This window comes from Lolium rigidum, chromosome 6, assembly GCF_022539505.1.
Source record: "Lolium rigidum isolate FL_2022 chromosome 6, APGP_CSIRO_Lrig_0.1, whole genome shotgun sequence".
Classification (NCBI taxonomy): Eukaryota; Viridiplantae; Streptophyta; class Magnoliopsida; order Poales; family Poaceae; genus Lolium; species Lolium rigidum.
Window position 1 is genome coordinate 185,432,020 of NC_061513.1, and position 20,000 is coordinate 185,452,019.

The window sequence follows — 20,000 nt, forward strand, 5'->3', positions numbered from 1 at the left end:
AGGTGTAGTTACACCCAGGAGTAGGAAGTATTTATCCTATATATATATATATATATATACTATTCTCGAACCCTTTCTCATATATATATATATATATATATATAGGTCTGCTATTCTCGAACCGGTTCGAGAATAACTATTCTCGAACCCTTTCTGAACTTCCGGGTGTTTCCTAGTGAACTTCTCGACGGAATACCAAAATTGCATGTTCGTGCGGACGGTATTTTTATGATGATTTTCAAACCGCTTATCGGATTGATGCGTATAATATACCGTTGGATTCGCACGGAAATTTCGCAACTTTTTCGTGTTCATTGTTTTCCCAAATTCTATATTGATTAAAACTAATTTTAAATATACAAAACAACGTTTTCGCGAATTTCTCTATTTATGTACAGTTTTGGGGTTCTAGTTTTCAAACCGTTTACCCGAATGATGCGTATGATATGCCGTTGGAAAGGTGCTGACTAGGCGCACCTTTTTCATGAAGAACACTTTTCTAAATTCTTTATAGTTTAAGAGCAGATTTGAAAATACGTGATTACGTTTTTTTAACTTCTCGGTTTTTTGAACTGTTTTTTGGGGCTTATTTCCGAACCACTTATCGGAATGTTACAAATGATATTGCGTTGAAAAGATATTGATTAGGCGAATCTTTTTCATGCTGAATGTTTTTCCAAATTCTAAATGGTTTTAGTTTAATTTCAGAAATACATAAAAGTGAAGATAACACCGACACAAGAACATTTCGAAATTGGCTCATCTAGATTGATTAGGTGCGGCATTGCGATATGTTGGAGTTTTAGTAGAGTTATATTAGTGCTAATTGTACGTTGAGTTGGTCGATTTGCGCAATCGGTGGTGGTACTGACAACTTCTATGCGTATGATTTCCGCCCAGAAAAATATAGGACATCAGCTGCTCGATTATGGAAGTGAACTTCCCGATATCTGTTAGTGAACTTCTGATCGCGGTATAAAAGTTACATGCATGTTCAAAGCGAACTTCCTACATGTTCAAAGTGAACTTTCGCCTCGGTCAAAGTGAAGTTTGACAAAAGCAACTTTCTAATATGCTCATGGTGAACTTCCTCTTGCGTAGAAATTTAAGATTGACAAAAAATAAATTTCCAGTTTGTTTAAACTGAACTGCCACTTTTGTACAAGTTAAACTTGCTCCCGACCAAAGAGAATTTTGACAAAGAGTAAATTTTCATCATATCAAAGGTGAACTTCGACGTGGTAAAAGGTGAACTTCCGTTCTGATCAATGTTATTTTCTATCTTGAGCAAAGTTAATTTTGACCAAATCAAATAACTTTCCAGCTTGTTTAAAGTGAACTTGCGCACCATACAAAGTAAATTTTAGCCCCGAGCAAAGTGAATTTTGACAAAGAGTAACTTTTTGGCATGTCAAAGGTGAACTTCCACGCAGTACAAGGTGTACAATCCAAAAAGAAAGTGAACTTCGGGCACACTAAATTTGTCAAATTCTTGTTGCATGAACAAGTGAACTTCTTTTTCTAGACGAATTGAAAATACAGAATAAAATAGTGAACCACTTTAGTGTGCTAACTGAACTGCAGATAATGTACACATAAAGGTTCCACCGATACCAAACAAGTGTACTTTTGCAAGCTCAATAACTGAACTTCTCAAAGTTAATAAATCTATTTGTGTATGAACTTTTTTACAACTTATACAAAAGACTAAGAATAGGACCAGAGAGATTAAAAAAACTAAATACAACAATCACCCTAAGTTTCTAATTGCAATCACTAGGTACTCACTTCAAATACGAAAATGAGTAAACTTCTTCTAGCTTTTTTAGATGAATTTCTATCACGGCCAAACTGAACTTCAACGCCATAGAGATAGTGAACTGCCAATTTCCGATAGTGAACTTCATCTCCTGGAGGTCTTCTGGGGTAGAATACAAAATGAACTGCCAAAAGGATTAAAGTGAATTTAGTAATATTTCTAGAGTGAACTTGAAATGTAGCCAAAGTGAACTTCAGATTATATTTATTTGTTTACAAATTGTACAGTTAGTTTCTGTTCTTTATGTGACTGCTTCGTATTAACAAATGAACTATGAACTTTTTAACGCGAATGAATTGAAGTTCTTAGTTAATGAATTGAAATTCTCAAATGGATAGAGTAAACTTTACTATACAATTACAAACTTTTTGAGAATGTTAACTTTGTTCGCAGGACAAAGTGAACCTCTCATTTTATCTACCAAACTTCTAAGATTTTAGAGAGTGACCTGCTGTAACCTGAATAACACACTCATGTGTTCTTTTCCTCTAGAATAGTTGTTGCAGTTTTTATCAATGGACTTCTGACTTCTATACAATGCAACTTCACTACTTTATAAAGGTTAACTTCTTTTTTTCCTTGTTCTGAGAACTACTATATGCAGCACTTAATTAACTCAAAATAAACCAGAAATATGGAGTTGTGAGCTGCAATTGTCTAAGATTTTGCCAAAATAAAACAGTGGAAATTCATATAGCATTAGTTCATTACCAATGTCTAATGCAGTTCATATCGACGTGCAGTGCAGCTCACACCCACTTGAGAACAGGATAGAGGCGAACTTTACGAGCTTGGTGTGCATTGCGCGCTTGTTGCCTGCCATATTTTTTTTAAAGCCAGAATGTCCATATTCTTTTTTTTATAAGCAGATTGAACTTCTAACTCTTGTACAAAGAAGCACGAATGTAGGAAGAGTGAACTACTCATTTCTCTGTTTTCACAGGAGCGCACAAGTGATGTTGTTTACAACTCTATTCAAGTATGAATTTATAGCTTGACTAAGAATCTTAAAGAACTGTAACTAGTTACCTGATTAAAAAAAGCGGCGTTTTTCCCAAACAACAGTGGTTGATGTACAGGCTCCGCAGACCATCCTCCACAGCAGAGACATCAACATGCTCCAGGAGCTTGGGACCCTACGAACTTCCTGAGATAAATAAAGTGAGCTTCGTGAAGAGCGACAAATTATCTGATTTTCTAAACTAAACCTAGCAGGCTTTTGTGCAGAACTTCCCAATCTAACAAAATGATCTTCCCAACAAGATCCAGGTGTTGCATTTAGCAATGATTTGTTTTCATAAAAGAAACTACTTGAGCTTGTATGAGTGAACTACTTTAGATAGTCATGTATGCATCTGCTATACTGCCCCGTATACAAGTATGTACTGCAACACTTTTTACACAATTTTACAATCATCAGTAATGAAACAAAAGAGAAATAGAAAAGAGAGAAAGCGCCATTTCAAGGAATCACAATAGCCATAAAGGTGAACTCCCATGGCAGCAATGATGTGGCTGCACCGCAGGACTGGAGCAGCCTGCCAAACTTGTTGCCATGAACAACACTGATCTCACTGGAGTGTTAGCACAAAAGAAAGACTAAACTTCCACGAATGAACGACCTGAACTTCACAGAAATAGAATGAGGATTAATTTAAATTTTTTGGACAGAAAAAGGCAACTCCTGACATACAAATTGAGATTCCGGAAAAAAAATCGATGAAGTTCTCAACAATAGTATTCTGTAATGAAAAAAACAACCAATAGTTATTGTGTTTTTCAATTCTTTGCATCAACAAGAAAACAACAAACAAATCTGCAAAATAAAGTCAAACATCGCTAACCAGGTGTAGTAAATAACCTGACTTGTACACGTTCAGTACAAGCAGCTCACTTCCTTCTTCCCACCTCAGTTAAATAGAATCTCACTACTAGTGTACTAGTACGACAGTGCGTTGGTAAAAAAAAATGCAGACTCCGGCGGTTCAAACAGGAAATTATAAATTTGCACCTAACTTTTTGCTCACTCAATCTCACTGTGGTTCTTCCAGCATAGCTATTCAGAAAAGTATACTGCCCTGATAATGATGAACTTTAGGCACATACGGCGTGAACTTCCCAACGAAAAACTTCGTGTTAAAAAATGAACTCCTTGAGTCGGAGAAGCGAACTTGCATTTTAAATAAAGCAAATTTGCATTTTAAATAAAGCGGACTTCACAGTTTTTTGCTTAAGTGTTTTAACTGAAATCAGTCTATGCGATTTTTTCCCAAATAAAAATGAGTAAACTTCATATGTGAACCAGGTGAAATTGATTTTTATGTGCTGCAATCGTCTAAAATTTGCTCAAATACAAAGCTGAACAATCTTTGAATAAAATCACACAAGGCAACAGTTAAGAAATATACATTGCTAGCAGCAGTTTTTATATCTGAACTTCCCGCACTAACTCTCTGAACGAACTGCGCACGCTTTCTAAACTACAGATAATGTGTGGCTAGGAAGCCACACACGCTGCCGTCAGATTTATATATAGTACTTATTCAGAGGCCACTCGACTTCATGCGCGCAATAGGTTGCTCGGCTGGATGGGAAAAGATAACCTGAAGACGGAGCTGCACATATGGGCAAAAAAATGAACTGACTGCATTTCAACAAAAATAAAGTGAACTCTCCCGCCAATAAAACCGAACTCGACAAAAAGTTGACTTTCACGAGGAACTAAATAATAAATGCACTATCTAAACCCAATGGATCGGATGTCCTTTCTAAAATAAAAAAGTGTACCATGACATTGTTGGTACATTTGTGTAAGGCAGCAAACTGAATTAGGGAACTGCCAATATGGAAAGCTGTGAACTGTTCAGAATGTAGAGCGTGCTACCAAAAAAATACAGAAGCTATGTTAAAAGCACTGTACTTCGCTGACCAGCGAACACAACGAACTGCTGAATTAATTCTTGTGTTTCAAGATACTAGTCCATAGCAGTAAATAAAATAGTCTAGAAACTACAGAAGTTCTTTGGAGGCCGTTGGAGTGGGGAGCTCGCCTAGTGGCTGCGGGCACCCTGACCTGTGCTCGTAGTATGGACAGGCAACAAGGACGGGCGTGGCGGCCCCTGGCATCGATGCCACTCCTCTCGGTGTGAACTACTCGCTAGCAAAAGGGTTGACATCTAGCCAGATATGCAGTTCTATAGGATGTATCGTCCTCCTAGCTGTAATGTCGACCTCCAGAACTTGGTGTCGCTGTAGTACGCAGTGAAGGGCACCAAGCCGCTTGACCGGGAGGCGCGTGTCGGAGCCCAGAGCGGCGAGCGCGGAAGTTAACAACGGCCCGCACGATAGTTCCAGGTGACGCACGCAATAGTTCAGAGCGACGAGCACGGGAAAAACATGGGCGACGACGGGAGGTCATGGTTTGTGGGATCCCAGATCTGCGGAAGTTGGCCTCGTGTGACGCACTCCCAATCCTAGGAGCAGCTATCTACAACACTTGATTTGGAGTTCACAAACCTGGAGATGTAGCCGCAGGACATTGCAACCGCGCGCAGAAGGTCTCGGCCAGGGAATCGGCGGCGCAGGCCCTTGGCCAGGGAACGGCGGCGGTGAAGGTGTGGTCCTTCAGCCAAGGAGACGGCAGAGCTGGTGTCGGCCAGGGAGAAGGAGGGGCAGGCCCTTGGCCAGGGAACGGCGACGACTGGATCCGTCGCGCCGGCAAGGAAGAAGGCGGGCGGGAGTATGGCTGCGCGGCGGCGAGGAAGAAGGCGGAGCGGGAGTATGGCTGCGCGCCGACGAGGAAGAAGGCGGGCAGGAGTATGGTTGGGCGGCGACGAGGAAGATGGTCGGAAGGAGTATGGCTGGGGAGGAGTGGGCGGCGCCGCTGATGGGGGCAGGGAGCTGGCGAAGGAGGGGATTTGGGATTTTGTTTGGGATGAGGGAGTTCAGAACGTGCGGGACAGGTGAGGTTTCACGGGCGGTTCGGTTCGGAACGTGGTTTCCTCGGTTGGTTCTAGGGGTTCGAGAATCTAAAGGTATAATAGATGCCACCCCATGGGGGTCTCACAGCGATCTTCGCTTCTGGATCGTCGGATCTTTCCATCTATTACATCTGAGTCGTTCTTTTTGGGAAGAAGCAAGCCTGTTGGTTGGCTGTGAGCACTTTTCTCCCGCTAGGTAAAGCCATGAAACGGTCATGTTTTACCCGCCTCTGGCTGTCCGCGTAGTCCCACTTACGTCCGGGTCCACTCGTCCGTCGCGGTGGGTGGGTTTTCAGTTGGTCACGCGTGGCTGCGAGCGTAGGGGTCGTCCTGCCAACCAATCCCCACTTCGTTCCTCTCCCCCAATCCCTCAGTAGCTCATCTCCTCCAATCCCTCCAAACCCTAGGCTAATCCCATCCCACTGGCTGCTAGCTCCCACCCCGCCCTCTTCCTGGGCTTCTCCATCGTCGTCCTCGCGCCATGCCGCGCCTCGGGAGAAACGGACGATGGCCGGCAGAGCAGTGCAGGCCGGCGAAGCAGTGCAGCCGCGCCGCCGCCGCTGCCCGTCGCGCGGGAGGAGCTGCTGGTGGCCGGCAGGAGCAGCCCAGCCATCTCCTACCTTTGCATCGTCCTCCTCCGCCGGATCTATCGCCCTCCTCTCCGCCCCCAGTCCTCCGCCAGCTCCCTGGCCCTCCCCTCCTGCAAGCCATTTAGGTGAGTAGAATCGCGCAGCCCACGGCCGAACGAATCAAGGATCCACGACCAGCAGCATGTCCATTCGATTGGAGGATCCTAGGTTTATGTCTCTCTTTAGATTTTTTCTGCTACGCATCAGCCTAGGTTTTCACCGGTTTCCTGATGGTCTTGGAACATGAGGACGTGAGGTACCACTGGGGAAGAAGACTTGGAAGAGAGAGTCATGGTAATGGTGTTGATCTGTACATTAGATTGATGGTTTATTGGTTGTACATCTGATTTTACCCCCTTTTTTTCAGATGTATTCTGGGGCTACAAGAACAAGCTCTGTAGAAGACTTGGACCAAATCTCACTGTGTGTTCATTTCTGTTCATAAAGTGCTTAATATTTTTTGTCTGTTGCTTGATGCATGCTGCATGATTAAGATTATCAGTAACTTTTTTTGTTTGCGGAGAAGATGGAAAGAATCAATGGGTTGCAGAGAAGAAGGAAAAGGATCAATGGAAGGGTCTGATTTTATAGGAGCTCGTATACTTAATTGGACCCAAGCAATCTATCCTATTGTGTGCATTTGTACAGAGAAAAGAAAATAGCTACAGTTTGTGGTAGTTAGTCAACTGAATCCTCTAACCTTTAAGTAACAATCTGATCCAGTGTATTCTTGTTAGTCTTCCTTTTCATGGTCAGCTGCCACACACTTTGGACTCCATCGCGTCTTAGCAAATGTAGCTCCAATGGCCCACTCTTGCCTCATCTGTTGCATCTCATATTCTGTGCTTAGGATCAAGTTATTGATTAAAATATTATGTCTTTATTTATCAATTACCAAGGAGGTATTGGATTTATTAATGGGCACTGCAGATGGTGCTAAGGCTCTGATCGATGTCATTGGCCGATTGATATTGTATATAATTATCAACACCTATGTTCCAATGCATATGGTTGTTCAGTTTTTTTATTACTCATCTGCAGTACTCTTTTTAGCTTTGATGTGTGAGGTTCGATTTGGTTTGTGATTTTCAGTCGCATGTGTTAATGACTTACCTGTCCAGGGGTCCTGCTCCCTGGCATCTCCGGCTACCGCTACATCTATGGCGGTCTCATCACCATCAGGTACCTATGTAAAGAATGTTGTATGGAGCTAGCTTTCCCAATTTTCAAGAAGGATTACAAGGATATGTCCACGGGTGATATTGTTTCCGTCTTCAGTAACGGTTAATATGCCACTGCTGTGCCGCAACAGAGCGCTCAGCTTATTTCAATCATTTCTTTCTCAGGTTCTTACTGGTGGAAGCATTTTTGTTCTAAATTTTTACATGTGTTCTAGCATATTATAGTGTTTGGGATACTTTTGCTACATGTAGGAACAAGGAGTAGATTAAGCAGAATAAATAAAACCTGAGAGAGGTCATTTAGTCATGAATTATTCCACAAAAAACAAATGACAATAACCAGAGAACAAATCAAGACTATATACTCCAATTGCTTTTGGGAACATACAGTATAACATGGCAGGGAGTAGCAACAACATACAGATTTTATTTCAATACAGTACTCCTTTGCTTAGTGTTGTGTAACATTGGCAGCCTTCGCTTTGCATTGCTTTGCATAGGCTTGGGCTTGGGCTGCTTGCTTAGTGTTGTAGAAGAAGTAAAAAAAACCTAGCAATCCACAAAAGTTTGGCAAAAGGAGGGAGGAACAGAGATGTGCTTTGCAGTTCCGTAGGATCAGATTCCATGCCAAATGCATATTCATGGTGCGACTGTCAACCAGAACAAAGAAACCAAGCTTACTAGCCCTTGCTTTCCTTTTGTTTTTAGGTTCAGTGATAGTGTGGTCTGTGCCTCAGTGGTGGATGCCAGTGTAGTGGCACTATGGCAGCATAGCAATGGCAAATTGACAGTAGGACATGGAGGACAGTCGAGCTATTGCCGCCTAGAATTTCTCCGCCATGGAATTTAGTTAGGGGATTTGTGGCTCGGACTTTGGCCATAAATAAACACATATCGCGCCGCCGGGAGGAGCTCGCTATGCGTGGCAGTGGTGTAAGGGGCCACCGTCACCTGAGGGGAATCACCGGCAGTCTCCTGCAGCTTACCCATATTCTGCCGGCCATGAACTGGGTTAGTAGGTTTTACCATGTTACTGTCATCTTAGTTATACTGCATTTTTTCAGCAGTTTATCTAGCCTCGTTCAAATGTCAGACAATAACGGTTTCTTAGTAGATGGAAGTAGTGCAGACTATGATGCTTTCTTTCAAATTTGGGAGGAACTGCGTCGTCCAAAGTTTGTTGATAATTAACCCAACAAGCTCTCCATCACGCTGTCATCTTGGTCGTAACCATTGCTTGGCTCTGCTGGTCATTGCTGTTTTGCCTCTGCCGCCAAGCAGTCGTAGAGCTGATGTTGACGAGCATGCCTCAAGAGTAGTACAGCCAGCGGCCGCGTGTTGTGTTGTCGCTGGTAGGAGCGGTTGGTGGCCAGCGGGAGCAGCACATTTCCTGCACTTGCACTTCATGGCCCTGCACTGCTACTTCCTCATCTTGGTGCTCGACGGGAGGAAAACGAGCAGCCGCCGAACTCTATCAGAGTGAGACTCCTAGGACAGAGGTGAGCACCTCCCCTTACTAGTGGTGTCATATGTCCCTTCCGGGGCTCCTTGATCCAGCCTGTTACATCCTTGCAGATTGAGATGAACCAGATATGGCAGATTAGGCCATTCATGGACCACAATGATGATATTCTGCTTGATGGAAGAGCCTATGCCAAGTAAGTTATATCTGCTCTATCTTTCTCCATACCCTGCTACATTGTCTCCATTATTTTGTAATTGGCGAGAATTGCTCCATTGTATGGTGTCATAGAAGTTCCCATTTGGCAGTTTTAGTTTCCGAAAATTCTATGTGCGTGTACTCCTGCAATTTTATCTTCTGAAATTAACGGTGCCACCGATCCAAAACACTAACATGTATTAGTTGTCAGAAATATACATAAATTTGAGCAACACTAATCTTACTGGGACATAAAGTCAGTTACACTCAGTGGTTGAAGAAGCATGACAAGAATAGCTCTAAATATAAAAACTGCAGTCACGTAAACCGGTTCCCTGTGCAGTTCGGAATTTTTGTTTACTAGCTGCCAATAGTTTTTTTGTTCTATGTAGCTTAGGTATACCCTAGAAAGAAATTGTATGTGCACGTGCTCCTGCAATTTTAGCTTTTGAAATGGTGATGTGCCACTTATCCGAAACACTGACATGTATTAGTCGTCAGCAATATACATAAATTTGAATACATACCAGGTTCCTCTTGGTTGCAGACCTTGCCTTTGTATGGATATACATGGACGCCAAGGTGTGCTATGTGTTCTTCATCAAATCCTCCAAGTACCAGAAGCTCTAACCTGATTTCGAGTACTGCAATTTTGTCTATCAGTGCGATTTTGTTTATCTTTTAGAGCGACATAGAACATGATATGCTTCTCTAATTGTACATGTTGGCTATACTTTGCATCTTTAAAAGCCTCTCTTTTTATCGATACTCAGATGGTTCAGCTTCAAAAGCACCAAAATTTTATTTCAATACATGGGTGAGTGGAGACTTACTCATTTTCCCATCTTTATACCGGGTTGTACCGATGACAACTGTCATTCTGCTCTCCCGCTTAGAAGGACCTCTCTGGAAATCATGGTATTTTGTCGGCCCTTCCGGTCTTATATGATGAGATTTTTCCAAGAACCACCTCTTATGTCTTGCCTACATTTGAAGTGTACGAATTACTCTTAAATTCTTGATGAATAGGATTTTGGAGGTATGTGCCACTTCTGCTCAGGTTGCTTAATTAACCGGAGCAGCAAAACTTGGATTCATGGTATGTTTTTCAGGTTCTGTATGGACACTAGGATGAAGGCTCAATGCACACAGTAGGTTATTATTCCATAGGCATATTGTGCTTATTACCAGGTACCTTTTTTTCAAAGGCAAGTGAATTCTTTAAAATTGTAGATCTCATTTGCTTGGAAATAAAAATCCTGATAGGTTGCATCGTATTGGTCCCCTATGTTTTGTCTGCTCTAAAACACCATTTGAGGCAGTAAAAAAGTTGAGCCTGAATGGACTGTAGCCTATATTTGTAGAATGATCATTATAGTTCAAGAGTGGATATTCTGCACTGAAGTGTTCTTTTTCCTCTTCAAATATGTAAATTGCAATGTTCTATACTGGTTGTTATTTATTTCAACGAAGCAGATGGGCATGTTTCTTGATGAATTCATTAGTAGCTTTAGTATCATTTGTACCTCCATGGTACTTGACAACTGCTTTGTTTTCTTTTCCTGTAGGCAAGAAGGGTTTGATATCCTCCGCCTGAGCTGGGCGTCGGCACTAGCAATATTGCTTTCTCTGCACTATCCTGAGGTAAACCAGGCCACCCTGCCCCCATGTTGATGTGATCCCTACATTTACTAATTTGAATTTCGCAAATTTGTTTCCATGGCTTGTGATGAAAGCCTGCATCTCATACTAGATTCATAGGATGGGTTTGGAGTTCATATTACTCTAACATACTAAGTACACTTTATGTAAAAAAAAATCCTTGGTTCTCTATTCAGATGCAGGGAGACCCAAAGGAAAAACGGTATCTGTTCTTTCTTTCCAGTTTAAGCGACATCTACTTAATGTTATTTTGATGAAATATATGAGTAAGCTCCAAGGAAAATATGTGGGTTCCAAGTATTGACCTGTTGTGGTTAATTTCTGCTTCGTCTCTTTCTCCTCGAAGCATGTCCATTTCATCAATGTGAATGCTTTGTTTCAAAGACTGAAAAGGAAGTTGTTGGACTACAACTCAAATGGATCTGGTTCAGGTTAATATTTGGACTATTATTACTCATTACTACTAAAAAAATATTTTTATTTCACAAATTAGTTGAGCATGTATGTTGAGGATTTTTCTCTTTTGTTTATAGGTTCAAAAAGTTACAGCTTAGCCTTGTATGATCCGAAGATTACCGGATTATACATAAGCTGTAATAATTATACTTGTACCTGGGCTCCATTTGACCAATTGCCTACCTCCTTCCATGTTCTTATTTTTTTTGGAAGTGAATCCTGGTGAGTAACATGGTCCCCTTCTACATATACCTATTTCTTAATCCTGGGTGGTTATATTCTTACCCAAAAGGCTTTACTTTGGGGTGTGTTTGCTGCATCATAAATCGTTAATTAGCCTTATATATTTTGTATGCTTAGTAGGTTGACTGATTCTTTGTATTCATCTCTTCGCTCTTCAAATCATGTTGATTCATATGTTGTGTTCCTATGCAATTATTGTCGGTTATAATGCAGTGTCCCTTACTCTTTGTTCTTTGTTAAATCATGTTGATTCATATGTTGTGTTCCTATGCAATTATTGTCGGTTATAATGCAGTGTCCCTTACTCTTTGTTCTTTGTTATTACATGTCCGAGCGCAAATAATGTCAATTGTATCATATGCCTTTAGGACATATTCCAAATTTCTTTCTCTTTTGTTACATCCCTCACGATGTAATTGATCTATTTCCCAACTGGTTACCTTTTCACATCCATAGGAGTGGCTTGTTTTGGAAGTGAATAGTTCCTCTGGATAACATATTTTGCTTCTCCCTTCAAGATAAAGAATAAAAAATTATCTCCATACAAATTTCGCATATCTTTACGTTGCTTGGAGATGCGATTTCGGAATTGGTGCACATGAATCGTATGTTTTGTCCTATCTACTGATGCAAGAAAAAACTATTTTATTAGTAAAATAGGTGGGGTTTTTTTAGTGGCATTCTTTCGCAGGCATGTTTCTATTAAGAAAAGAAAGATGCAAATCTGTTTGTATAGCTTGGCTGATATACATATGAGACTCTTTGTGCTGCTATTTATTTTCTTACAATAGTCCTGCTCCTGTAGGAAAAATCTGTTTGAAGTATCCTCTAATGCAGGATTTTTTGTTTGTCTGGGTAAAGTATTACAATTTTGTTTTTGCTTCTTTCCATACTTGCAGTAGGTGTGTAAATATTTTTTCCAAGTGGCTTTCTTCATGTTATAGCTGATAACTTTGTTTTTAAATTCAGATCCCTTGTATGATATTTGTTCATGTTCTAGACCTGAACATCTGTATATTAATTCAAAGAAGGACAATTGTCATGTGAGTCCAATCTCAAAGGCTGTAGTCCAACACTGACCACAAGTAAGCCCCATGGCCTCCTCTCCTTCTCCCCTGCTTGCTGGAGGATGGTACGAAACAGTGTGTAGCATTTGGCAGAGGTGAGCTTCTTTATTTTTCTTTTCTTGTCCTCGTTAGTTCTTTCTTATATCTATTTATGATATTTTTCCATTGGTTTGCATATGGGGCGATACACGTATAATTCTCTTAGAAACTGTCAAAGTACTCTTGGAAGGAGCGGTTCTCATGCAAGGAAGTAATCGAGGGAACCTATCTTGGAGTGATATAAATCATCTAGCCAAACGTACTTCAACAAAGCACTGTGTCACCTGGATTTTCTGTGCATGTTGTAACTTCTTTGTAAATATCAAAATATGGCTAATTAATTGACGCAGTTAGCTGAGTTCTTGTTAGGACGTTGTACTATCCAAATATGTTCAGGCTCGTTCAAAAAAAAATCTGGTTGGGTGAGTTTCAGTTTGTTTGGCTTCAGGGTCATAGAGTAATGCAGCATGTGTGCTCACGTAATTTTCATACCTTATGAGACATCTGTGTTGTTTCCTTATAGATGAACCTCAGCATAACTGTGACTTGGATTAGCAAAACCACGACTGCAATGATGGAGGGAAAAATGCCACGGAAATACATCCTCCCCTGATCAATCTATATAGCTTGCTTTGAGCGGCAGTTTAGCCTATTATTATGCTTGTTTTGGTGCAGTACAAGAAGTTCATGGGTTGCAATTTTTTAGATGAATATTGATGTTCTTTGGAGAACTATATTACAATTGTCAGTATCTCTGAATATTGGGAGCTGATAGCTTCTCCTTTTGCCAAATAGAAATTGTGGAAAACTCTAGATTGCTTGAATCATGTGTTTGCAAGATGGCATGGAGTATCTATCTTATTCTTTTGTGTTTCTGTTTTGCTCTACGCATCATCTCATTTCGTCCAAACCAAGCTATAAAATACTCCAGCAAACATGCCCTTTGTTGTCACTTACAAAAGATGAAAATAACTCAGTTCAGCAACAAATTTTCTTAACAGGTTCACACTGCTGAGTAAACTTAATAAAAATAGAAGGATAGATTACAAGAGACAAAATTATGTACAACGGCTAAATTGCAATTTCTGTATAAAAGCATCCTGTTGGGGCAAAGCCTTGGCCGTTTAGTCGCCATAGTGTGGGGGAAGCGCCTTAGTCACCATCCTAGGGGCGGTGGATCATCCTACTAGCATGCCAAGTTGTTGTCTCGCTGTCGAATGGGGACAACACTATGGCCGCCAAGTCTCCATTGCGTGGGGCACATCCATGGCCTTTGATTCTCTGTCCCATGGGACAACGCCGTGGTAGCCCAGCCTCCATCGCGTGGGTGCGGCGTCATGTCGCCCGAGGAGATAACTCAATGGAATTCAACTGATTATTGAGCCAAGGGGGGAATCTTCAAAAATAGGGTTAAGTTACTGGTTTTAGATCCCACCTCCATTCCACACCATTTGTTAATCATCCAACGGTTCATGATGAAACCTCTCAACTATTCACAGAATGGAGGTTGGATACATGTTACATTTTAACTACTTCCCTCAACTAGGAGATAAATTAGCCATGTACCAAATATTTGCTATGTCATTATATAAAACGTTTATCAGTGCGAAAGTTGGGCCTACAGGCTGAGGCGTGTCCCAAATAATATCTGCACCTAATGATCCTTTTTTGGGTTTTTGGTCTTTTTTCTCTTATTGTTTAATAGTGATTTTCTTAATGACCCTTTTCATTAGAATCCCTTGGTTCCCAGCATTGTGTGCTAAATAGCACGATCATACTATTTGTCGCAGATATTTGGTCCTTGCAACAAAAATAAGTTAGTACACTATTTGTCTCACATATTGGCAGTTAAATACATAATAAATATCAACACGAGTATCCCGGGATCGTGCGCCAAGGCGCACATCTAAATCTAGTAGCTATTCTAGAACCCCTCTTAAGGGGGTTCGAGAATAGTTGGGCTCTATATATATATATATATATAGAGAGACGCGCTATTTGACTCCCTGGGAGTAGAATAGTTATTCTGCTCCCTGCCCGATCGCACGCCAGCCGACCAAGCCGAAACAGCAGACGCCCACGACGCTATTGCAAACTATCGACATAAGAAAACTGTGAGCCAACATAAGAAAACTGCATGGAGATTACCGAGCCGGCCAAAACAGCAGACGCCCACTACGCTCGTGCAAAGTACCGACGTAGAAAAACTGTGAGCTAAGGTAAGAAAACTGCATGGAGCACCGAGCCGGTAAATTTTCATCGATGAATTTATTTTTCAAAACCTTGTAACCAACGTGAAAGGATTTATGTTTTGTTTTTTTCAACAGTGTGGCAAAGCTTTTATTTTTTTACAAACTATCAATCATCAATATAACTATTCTGGCATGGCATGTACTGATGCCCTGACGTAATGTTATGCCTAATTGCGTTACCTGATTACACAAACGTAAGATGCTCCTGATTAAATTGCATGATTACACGACATAAAAATTTGAAGAATTACATTATCTGATTACATGTTGTGAAATTGATTGGGCAGCCGCATGGTACATCTAAGACCTCTTATGGCATTTATTCAAGGGATGTACAGCAGATACAAGTCGACATAGCCTCATGTGCTGATGTGTCCACAGAATAAATATCAGCATGGTCTAAATAAAATGCCTACCAAAAACAAAAGGAATTAGTATCCAAACATGTAGTGAACTACATGACTCTTTGTTGGTTCATTTTCCATCCTACTAGGCAGAACTGTGGTGATGGCCACCTCAGTAGCACCTTGTTGGGGCTGGCACACATCACATCAGTTTTGGTTTCAGAATGCCTCATTACCATCATGGCCTTTCTTGTTCCAGGTTTGATGCAAACACCAAATGGTTGTCAAATCTGCAAGCTCCATCAGAAAATAGAGATTCAAAAAATAAGATTATTATTTTAGTAATGTGTGCCAAATGTATGTGTTTCAACTAATGAATCGTATGGTAAGGAAAACAAAATTTGACAATTCATTCCATAATGGACAAAAAATTATCTCTTGGCTGCATGCAGAAGAAAAGACAAACTTCTTTTTCTTTTCTTACATGTGAAGCTAAATAGCTAGTCAGTACTTAGTTGGCACCTATATGAAAGAAAAAAAGACGAACACATATTACGCACAATAATTAACTGCAGACAAAGAGCTTCGTTATAATATGAACGTGTAACAAATTAGGCAAATGCTTATAAGTAAACCTGAAAATTTTGTACCTCCCAAACAAAGTTTCCTGAAGAAAAAAAGTACAAATAGATCTAAATTGCACCAAAATCAGGATATTAATTTTAGGAAAACTGTACAGACCATGGTATGGATGGCCGGTTGTTAGGATTTACCTAGGCGGCTGAAAACTGATGGCAGAACTTGGATTCCGTAGCAAACACGTGCAAAATGCTAGGTTTGCAGCAACGTGAACTGACACTAGGAAACAATTGTTTTTTATCACTGGAGTAATGACCAAAATCAATGGTGCGAGATTCTAAGTATCGTGGAACTGCAACTGCTAGCAGTGCGAACAAGCTCCGAGAAAGAAGTAAATCAGCATACCAAGCCTTGTAAAAAATATATCAGATGCGATAACAGATAAAATAGATTACCTTAAGTACAGGAGGATTGCATAACATCGTTAGCTGGACATATCTAATCCATAATTCAGGTCACATGTCCATATTATTGAACAATCAGTCTGGAAAGCATGAGGCTAGTTATCTGTCCATATGATTGAACAATCAAAGACCAATTAACAACATTGGTTTGTTGTAAGAATGTGCCGAAACAGATGTTAAATCTGCATACCCAGCAGAACTGGGAACTTGACAAATAATATTTCCTTTCAGTGATAAATTGTCGAAGCATGTATTATTTTTAGAGCCACTAATGCATCATATGAAAAGAAGTATTACTGGCTAGCAAACCACAGGCGCAAGGACCATATAACTCCACCAGTTAGTAGCTTTTTTATACCTTTTAAAATTAGATACTGACAAACTGCAGTTGAACTATTCTAAAAAAATTGCTACAGTCGACTGATCTACGGAGACTCAGAGATGTATATGAACTACAAAAGGATGTAAAATAAATAGGACTTTATGCTTCCAACGGGTATAAGAAAATACGAGATTGAATCAAAATCATCACTACAAACAATCAAACCGTATCTTTTAATTCCATAAAAATCTAAATTAATTTTATATCCGAATTGGAGATTAATCCATCTGGCAAGCATACCTTAACTGAAAATATGTTCATACAAAATAGCATTGTATCACAGATCCATTGCAGAAATACAGCTCAAGATAATTTTTCGACGGAATATAAACACGGATAAGAACAAAACTACTACTATTGTAGGCCATCAGTAAGCTCACCTGGGAGCAGAGGCGGAGCTACATGTATCCAAGGGGGTGCACATGCTCCAGGGTAAAAAATTATTTTACCTTGAAATCAGCTCAAAAACTAGTTTGTGCACCCTGTAATACATGATTAGTGCACCCTATTGAGCCAAATCAGCTCATATTACTAGGTTGTGCACCCCGAATAAGTTTGGTCTAGCTCCGCCACTGCCTGGAAGCAGTTGGACGAGATAAGAATAGCAATTGCTCACGTTACATAAATTTCTGATGTACCACTGCTCCGTGTCAGCGGGCAACAAATAAGGATTGAATCTCCTGCCCCTGATTAGCCACTGACATCAGAAAAATAGTACAAAAGGAGAAGTTAGGTTCCTTATTCCGTTGGCCGCCAGTTAGGGATAAACATAGCACAGCGGATAAATACGTTTGGGGCAACAACTTATATGGATACCTGATATTGATCACCTAACGCATGCTCTGCAGCGGAAATCAGCTAACCTGCCACATGTTGTTAATCTCTAGCAGGTTTTTGCTTCTACCTAGAATTACTTCCCTTTTTCAGCTCGCCACGAAGCGATTAGACAAGCAACACCACCTGCAGCCACCACCCGGCGTGCTGCCTGTCACCGAAGAAAAATGCCACTCACCATGGCGCTATTTTCAATGGTTCAGCCCGCCAACCGCAACGCCACCGAGTCCACCCACCGACCAACAACGTTGTCGAGGAAAAAGACAGCGCTGTCGAGCCTGTCCGCTGCTCGACTACACTCCGAGGAGGCCCGCCCCTCACCACAAAAAATAAAATGAACAGACAATCATTTGTGAGCACTGGTCAACGTCCATGAATAAAGAAAACGACACGACATAAAAAAGAAAATCTGAACATCCAACAAGCTAAGCAGTATAATTCAGCAGAAAGCATCGGAAATTATTGATGCTGAATTTACAAAATACTAGGTTATACAATGCAGAACATAATTGCATCATTTCTTATTACCGTAAGGCAGCAGGAAGGATCAGTCGTCCCAACAAGATCAAGACAGCATTTTCTAATCACCGTTATTAGCACTTAGCAAGTGCACATGGCAGAGCAAATAAATGGAATTCCTCAAGCCCATCAGACTAATGAAGGCACGAATTCAATATGTACACTGCTGGCAGGTTTGGCAGGCACATGGTATTCTCTATTCTCTAATATTGATTGCTCGGCGAGCGACATAAATCTAAGGGCAGATGATATCTAGCTTCTTGGTGTAAAAGATATTTAATGGCTGAAAAAAACAGCTCTGATCTCCTAGTTATCAGGACTCTGCAGCTCATTTGGTACAAATTTATACTCAACTTGTTTGTTTAGGAGCAGTGGCTTGATAATCAAATTAACCAAAATTTGCATAGAATAAAGAAACGACCGAGATGCCATCATACCTTCTGTCGAAGACCACCGTCATGCTCCCTCAGTTTTGAAACAGCAAGGCTGAAGGTGCCCGCTGCCCATCAAGGTGAGGATGCCGCCGGCAGCGTCGCTCAGGCGCTTACCACGATGCCGATGCCGCCCACAGCCACGACCCGCGTGTTGCCGGACCACGACGCCGATATCGCCGCGCTTCCTGACCAGGATGCCGATGTCGCCGGCGTCGCCTCCCGCGGCCACAGCTCGCCCGCAGCACACCGATCCGGCCAGCCAACCAAGAGCTGTCGAGGGCACGGTCAGCGCAGATCCACCCGCTGGTCGCCGCCGCTCACTGCTCGACGCCGGACGCATACCGGCTCGCCGCCGCATCTCGATTCAGCTTGAACCGCTCCCCCCGGACACGCGCCCCACGCGCAGCTCCCGTCGGGACTTCCCACGAGCAGTGCCGCCTGGAATTCGGGACCGCCGGCGAGGGAGGGGCGGATCTGGGGTCATTGAAAGGGGCAGGGGGTGGGGGGCGTTGGGGCACGGATTCTCCGGGCAGCAGCGGCGGCGGCGGGTCGCCGGTGGTCGCCGGATTTGTCGAGCTGGAGGAGCGTGTGCCGGCAGTTTCTGGAAACACGGTCGACTGGGCAACGCACGTCCCGATCCCCACGATATGAAAAACCGACGACTTAATAAACCCCAAAAAAAATACATCGAGCGGAGCCTGCCACGGTGTGAGCCGCACCCGAAGCAGAGTTGGGCTGGCTCGGTGAACCGACCCGGGTGCAGAATTACTTATTCTGCACCTAGGGTGTCTAATAGAGTTTCTCTATATATATATATATATATAGGATAAATACTTCCTACTCCTGGGTGTAACTACACCCACGTCTCATATACTACCATACGGAAGTATATAACATACTTTATTGGTTTGAGTATGTTCGTACACTATATCTAAGATACTCCATACCAACTTTGGTGAAAAAAAATTAAATACACCCATAGTTTGCACTATATATACAAAATACGTGCATATTTATACGTAAAGAAATAGTGTACGTAAAAAAGTGTACATACTACCTACAAAGTAGTATATATACTACCAAAATATTCTTATATACTTCATACTACATGTATATACTCTTCGGTATGATAGATACTACCTAGATTGTGTGAAACACACGTGGGAGTAACTACACCCGGGTGTAGCATGAATATGTCCTATATATATATATATATATATATATATATAGGTAAATTAACTGGTGCTCCTAGGTGCCCGGGCACCATACGTAGATACGCGTATTTTTGCTTTGTAGTACACATACCTGAGGGTATACATACCTAAGTTATATAGGTAAATATAGGTGTGTATACCCTCAGGTATATATAGGTAAATTAACTGGTGCTCCTAGGTGTGTATACCCTCATGTATGTGTACTACAAAGCAAAAATACGCGTACCTTGGTGTATATATAT

The 20,000-nt window shown here is 41.5% G+C and overlaps 2 long non-coding RNA genes across 10 annotated transcripts; one reads left to right on the forward strand and one right to left on the reverse strand.

Annotated features, from left to right (window-relative positions):
* Positions 1 to 1,907: 1,907 nt before the first annotated feature.
* Positions 1,908 to 5,361, reverse strand: LOC124659507. The gene is made up of 3 exons (XR_006989606.1): positions 5,336 to 5,361; positions 2,849 to 2,966; positions 1,908 to 1,943 (listed from the first exon to the last, which is right to left on the reverse strand). It is a non-coding gene; the product is annotated as an uncharacterized LOC124659507 (long non-coding RNA).
* An 821-nt stretch (positions 5,362 to 6,182) lies between these two features.
* Positions 6,183 to 13,434, forward strand: LOC124660867. 9 transcript variants are annotated; one of them, XR_006990017.1, is made up of 13 exons: positions 6,183 to 6,722; positions 6,796 to 8,620; positions 8,724 to 9,108; positions 9,185 to 9,267; positions 9,800 to 9,883; positions 10,043 to 10,086; positions 10,166 to 10,308; positions 10,382 to 10,460; positions 10,838 to 10,913; positions 11,114 to 11,362; positions 11,465 to 11,609; positions 12,600 to 12,792; positions 12,903 to 13,244. It is a non-coding gene; the product is annotated as an uncharacterized LOC124660867 (long non-coding RNA). The 9 variants fall into 9 exon arrangements; XR_006990013.1 differs by having other exon boundaries at positions 6,796 to 7,774; positions 8,318 to 8,620; positions 10,043 to 10,308; positions 12,903 to 13,243; XR_006990014.1 differs by having other exon boundaries at positions 6,796 to 7,610; positions 8,318 to 8,620; positions 10,043 to 10,308; positions 12,903 to 13,243.
* Positions 13,435 to 20,000: the final 6,566 nt, after the last annotated feature.